The sequence below is a fragment of the Belonocnema kinseyi genome, chromosome 4 (assembly GCF_010883055.1).
Source record: "Belonocnema kinseyi isolate 2016_QV_RU_SX_M_011 chromosome 4, B_treatae_v1, whole genome shotgun sequence".
Classification (NCBI taxonomy): Eukaryota; Metazoa; Arthropoda; class Insecta; order Hymenoptera; family Cynipidae; genus Belonocnema; species Belonocnema kinseyi.
This window is the reverse complement of record NC_046660.1, coordinates 139479012-139485459: the sequence shown is the minus strand read 5'-3', so window position 1 is coordinate 139485459 and position 6448 is coordinate 139479012. Positions and strand designations below refer to the sequence as shown.

Below are 6448 nucleotides of genomic sequence, written 5' to 3'. Positions count from 1 at the left end.
CATTTTGAAACCCCCATCTTGAATTTGAATATTTCCAAATTCTGACTTCAAATTCGTGATCAGCGATTCCAGAAAACCCCGAGTAAAAAGTTTGAAGCTCATATATCTCTTTACTCAAAATTTTGAAATCGCCACTTTGAATCCGCCCTCTTGAATTGAAAATTTCAAAATTCTGACTTCAGGTTCGTAATTAGCGACCCCAAAAACCCCCCGAGTAAGATTTTTCAAGCAAATTCACTGAACAGAAAAATACTTGCAACAAAGGGTTAATCTAAAAAATACAAACATTTAATGTTAAATTACATAACTTATTTTATTATTAATAAAACAATAAGCCATTATAATTATAACAATATCAAAAAGTGATTATTTACTTAAGGAAACGATGTGAAAAGATTTGCTTCCCGAGCATTTTCATAAGTATTTTTTGACGATGCCTTCTTAAGAAGTTACTTATTACGGTAATTTCATAAATAAGGTTTTTTTCACGGAGTTTTCACAAAAAATGTATTTTTTCATTGCGTTTTCAAGCGTAATTTCCATATTGCCATATTTCACCATATTGCCATCCTTCATTTGGAATCTCATCTATACCAGGTGCCTTTCCATCCTTCATTATTCCTAAAACCTTAACTATTTCTTCCCTTGTTATGCCCTCTTCCTCATCTCTTTCTCCACCATATTTCCCTCCCTTTATAACTTTTCTCTCTACTCCTTCTAGCAAATCCAAAAAATATTTCTTCCATTCTACCGTTTCAGTATCTTGGTTTACTCTTTTTCTTCTTTTTCTTTCTCTATTTACTATCTTCCATACCTCTTCTTCCATCCTAGCCTTCTCCGCCTCTTTCTCAAACCTTTTATTCTCTTCCTCTTTCTTTTGATCACACAACTCAGTATACTCATTCTTTTTTTCTCTCTCCCATTTTGATATTTTTCACCTTTTCTCTAAACTGTTCTTTTCCTGCCCTTGATCAATCCCCTTTTCCTACACATTTTACATTTGCTCCCCTTTCATTCCTATTGCTATTGCTTTTTTGTCCCTCTAATGTCACTATTAAGGGCAAGTGCTCCGAATCAATATAATCACCTACCACTATTTTCTTAACCTTTTCTCTTACCTTATCATCCACTACCACATAAGCAATTACCGTTTCCCTTTCACCTTCTGAGCGTGTATATTCTTTTTTATCATCATCCTCTATATTTCCGTTTAAGATATACCATCCCAACTCCTCCAAATACTTCAACAACTTTTTTCCCTCCCCATTTAGTACCTTATCTTTAGATTTTCTTCCTCTATCTTCTCCCCATTCCCATCCTCCTCTGTCGCCTGTTCTCGCATTGAAATCCCCACCTATTATCAGCCTAACCTCTTCTTTATTTTCTTCGATCATTTCTTTCATCTCCTCTGCTTTCTCCTGCATATCACCGTTCACATTAACCCCCACTACCTTCCACTTCTCTCCTCCCATCTTTACCGTTTCTACTAATAATCCTTCTTCTTGATCTTTCCTGTCTTTCTTATCTTTCCCTGTTATGCATTAATTTCTTATTCCCATTACCATTCCTCCCATTGCTCTGCCTTTTTTATTCTTCCTCTTTGCATTTTGCACTTGCTATTTGTAACCTCTTGGTAACCTTCCCCTTAGTCTTTCCCATCAGTTTTCATCCAGCCATGTCTCTATCATTATGACTATATCTCATTGTGTCAAATTTCCCATAAACTCCCTATCCTTTCTCTCCAAACCTGCTATATTCCAATAAAATATCCTCCATTCTTCCCTAATTTCGTCTCTCGTCTTTTTTTCCTTCTTACTATTTCTTATTTTTCTATCTCCCGTTCCTTCCTCTCCTAGTTTCCCTGCTCCTCATTTCTTACTATATGTTCCCTTTCTTCATCCCAATCCCACCATACTGCGTCTATGTGTATTATCTTATACTTAACCCATGTTCTTCTTCCCTTTTTTCTTTCCTCTTTCGCTATTTTCCTTAACTTATACACTTCTCACTTCCTCTATTTCTACCTTCGCATCAATCCTTTTTAGTACTTCTTCCACTCCTTCCTTCAGCTCCTTTCTCTCTAATCTTATACTCTTTATCACTATGTTTTATTTTATTTTTTCCCTCGCTTTCCTTTCCATTCTTCGTTCTATTTTCCTCAGCCATTCCTTCTCCGTATTCCCACTCTCGCCCCCACCAAAATCCTGGTGCATCCAAAATCCAAATGCATCCTCTTTCCTAACTGTTCCATGACTTCTTCCAATTTTTTTCTCTCTTAAGTTCAGTCATTTCCCGTCTAATTTAATCCTTCGATTTCTCTCCCCTTTTCTCCTGCTTTTCTTCATTAATCCCTGTTACTTCTATCATCACTTCATGATATTCCTTTAGCCTTTCCTCTTTCATCAGAACTTCAATTTTATCTCCGCTTCCTTCAGTTCCTTACTATTATCATTTTTCTCTACCAAATTCTGCGTTTTAAGCGGCGATCTAAACATTTTTTGATAATTCAAACTCGCACCGATATCTTCCTTCTCTTCACTGCTTCTCCACTCCCCTCTCTTTCTTTTGATAAAAGCATCAATCGATCCCAAGATTTTTGCTCTTAATCTCTTCTTTTCTACAGTTTGCTTAATACTTCCCCCTTGCCTTCCTTTCTTTGATCTCCTCTTTTTGCGTACTGAACACTTCCTGCTCTAAATCCGTTTCTCCCGCGGACATACTCGCTCCGCCGGCCATGAATCCAATTCAAACGCCCCCGCCTCCTCTGCTTCCCTGCATCTATCTATCGTCACGGTCTGGTACCTGTCTCGCCTTTCTCCGTCGCTACTAAACCCTGCTACTACCAACCCGTTCAACCCAGTCCTTTCACCCTGTCACAAATCTCCAAACAACCTAACCACAAATTCCGAACAAATCTGTCTCAATGTTCAAAAATATCTACCTCGCCTTTTCAATCTCACAATCCCTCAATTAATCTCTTACCTACACACCCTTGTACACATTTCCACAATCCACGCATCTCAAATTTCACCAAAATATCAGAAAAACTCAGCAACAACAATTCCCACTACTTTACACTTTCATGCCGGAAACAGAAGTCCATAAGAAATTAGGAGGACTAATTTTTCACAAAATACATGAAATTTTAAAAAAAGTGGTGGATTTTCAAACCAAGAAGATAAATTTCCATTTTTAACAAAATATATGAATTATCAAAAATATAAATTGATTCGTAACAAACCAAAGAAATCAATTTGCAAACCATAGTAGTTGAAATTTCAAATGAAGAGACTAATTTTTGGCTACAATGATGACCCTTTAACGTGAATATTTCGATGTTCAGTTATAAAAGAAATGTCTACCTCAAATATATGGGTTTTCAACAAAATAGTTACATTTTTTATTAATATTATTATTATTTATAAGAATTAATCTTGAGAGAATGATTGATTATTGTTCTCTTTTCTTCGGTTTGTAAAAAAAAGAAATATCAAAAAATGAAATTTTTAGCTAAAAATGGAACATTCAAAATTCGAGTTTCAAAAATTAATTTACAACCAGACAATTAAATTAAAATGGTTCATTCGAAATTTAATTTCAGCAAGGTCAGAAGAAAAATACGATTTAGATTTGCCTCGATTTTCGCTTGAAAAATTCCAAAATGTACATTTATTTATATAATTTGTTCGTAAAATAAACAAATATTAATATATAGCAACATCTTTTAATATACTTTGAGCTAGGTCAGATGAAAAAACGATTTTTTTTTGCATTTGCACTTGTTTATATAATTTGTTTGTAAAATGGACAAAGAATAATGCATAACTAAATTTTTTAATATAATTGGAGCAAGTTCAGATGAAAAAACGATTTATTCTTGCTTGAAAACACCCAAAATGTGCATTGGTTTATATAATTTGTTCGTAAAATTAACCAATTTTAATGCATTACTACATTTTTTAATATAGTTTGAGCAAGGTCAGACCAAAAAACGAATAATTTTTGCTTGAAAACGCCCAAAATGTGCGTTTGTGTATGTACAATTTGTTTATGAAATAAAAAAAAACAGTATTGCATTGCTGAATTTGTTCATCAAACGTTATTCAAAATATAATTTCAGCAAGGTCAGAAGAAAAAAAACGATTTTCTAGCGTAAAAACGCACCAAATATGCATTTGTTTAGGTGTTAGCTTGAAAACTAATATCATTAAGATATCATTACAATAAGAGTAAAAGAAAAATATTTTTCTCTGCCTACTAATTTCTGTGAGGTACATTTGTTTATAGCAGTAATAATTAACATTTAATCTTGTGATCTAAAGTACACTGTTAGAAAAGTCTGTACGAGGTTTAATATACATGCGTGTGAAGCAAATATGCACTACCGCTACCGAAATGTAACATACATTGTGTAGTGAATTTAATATACATTAGGGTGGCCCAAAAAATCACATTTGAGAAATTTTAACGGGCTTGTTGGCCAAATCGTTCTGGTACGCAAATAAATATAAGCCTATTTTTTTATTTTCGAAAAAAAATATTTTTAGAACTCGCTCTGAGGCTTCAAAGTTTCCTGATTTGAAGTAAAGAAAGCCTTACACCAGCTACAGGTTTGACTCAGAGAGCAGCTATAGATTTATTAACTTATTATTACTCTGCCATTCAACTCATTGTCAGTCACCGCAGCCTGGGATGGCAGCAAATACGGTGCACAATGAGCGGACCCACCGAGGGTCAACTTTTTTTGCAGCCGTCCACCGGCAGTCCCTTCAGCCGGTGTTTAACTTAAATGCGTCATTTTTCATAAGCTTTTCTTACGATTTACTCAATTAAAAATTATACTTTTAATCATTTTTTTTAGGAATCTATTCTCAATAGTCTAAAGAATGTCTCTTTAAAATGTCAAGTTACACAAGTATATCTGAGGGTCACAATGAGCCTCCAAAAATTGCCATTATATGCCATTTTTGATATGCCTAAAACTTTTGCATAATATTTCTGAGATATAAATTGCGATAAATGCAATATTCATTGATAAGTGAACAAGTATATTAAATATCAAATAAATTGGCTTATAATTTCCTGTCCAAAATCGAAGAAATAAAAATTGGAAACATTTTACATATTAAACTCCATAAGATATAAAAATGGCCAGAGCGAGTTCTAAAAATATTTTTTTTCGAATATCAAAAAATAGGCATACATTTATTTGCCTACTAGAACAATTTGGCCAACAAGCCCGTTAAAATTTCTCAAATGTGATTTTTTGGGCCACCCTAATATACATATGTATTAAATTTAATATACACGTTAGGATAGCAATGTGCGTAAAAACTCAACGTGCTTTAATTTCTTTAAATCTTGTCAAACATTCTGAATTAAATTTATAATTTGGAATTCGTTAACTTAATTGTTATTTATTATGAAAATGCAATGTACGGGTTTAACTTTTTCTTAATTTCGCTCTAAATAGTAAAAATTTAAGGCGAAGACAGTTAATTGTAGGTTAGGTCTGTTATTTATTTGCTTAAGGCCATGTGACCAATGGGTCTCGTGCCAGATTTCTACCTTACCCTCACTTTTTTTATTTCCCAACTTCTTTTCACACGAAGCGCCACATCGAGTTGAAAATTTGGGATAATAAACAAGAAGCACTAAAAATGGTGGGCCTGGTCCTAAATTTGTATAATTATGAAAAAAGTTTATTGTTATAAATAATTTTTTTTTCATAATTATTAAAATTTAGGACCAGACCCACCTTTCTTAGTTGAACTTTTCGACATCAAATCCAATTTTATTTTTGGTTAACAGAAAGAAGGTATCACGTTTTATTATTTACAATCGAAAATTACTGCTGAACTTATTCTGAATTTGTGAAAAATGGAATTCTCTGATTTTTCTTGTAATTAGATTAACATTAATGTGTATGAAATTTAATATAGTTGCCCATAATGGAGATTTCATATACTTTATACATTAATTAAGATAAGAAATAAATAGACAAAAAATGTCATATCCACTCTCAACTTTTTCTAGAAAATTTAGTCCCGAATTAAAAAAAAAAAACTGATCTAAAATCGGTGCATTATTGCGTTCTATATATCATTTTGTGCCTCGTTTTGTAGCTAGTCGCTACGTCACGAACACATCGGGCAAAGGAGTATAGAAAAGCCGACACAATCCAGAGCCTATATACCGACTTTCCGATAAAAAGTCGAGCCGAGAGAAAACCGAGCACGGGTCGAGAAGTAAGGAGGTATCCAAAACCATATTATCGTGATTTTCTATACGTACGTACCCACTTCGTGCCTATTGGGGAAATCCCACCTGTCTCTACTGCCCTGAGTTCGTCGCACGGGTGGGGGAAGAGAGTTCGGAACGCAACTTCTTCGACCTTAACTGACTGCGTTTGCATATTAAGAGTTTTCTGACCGCAGACCAACTCGAG

At 33.9% G+C, this 6448-nt stretch overlaps 1 protein-coding gene across 7 annotated transcripts in view; it reads right to left on the bottom strand.

Annotated features, from left to right (window-relative positions):
- Window positions 1-6448, bottom strand: part of LOC117170577 (CCR4-NOT transcription complex subunit 4) — a 424579-nt gene that overhangs the window by 301038 nt on the left and 117093 nt on the right. The window lies entirely within an intron of this gene.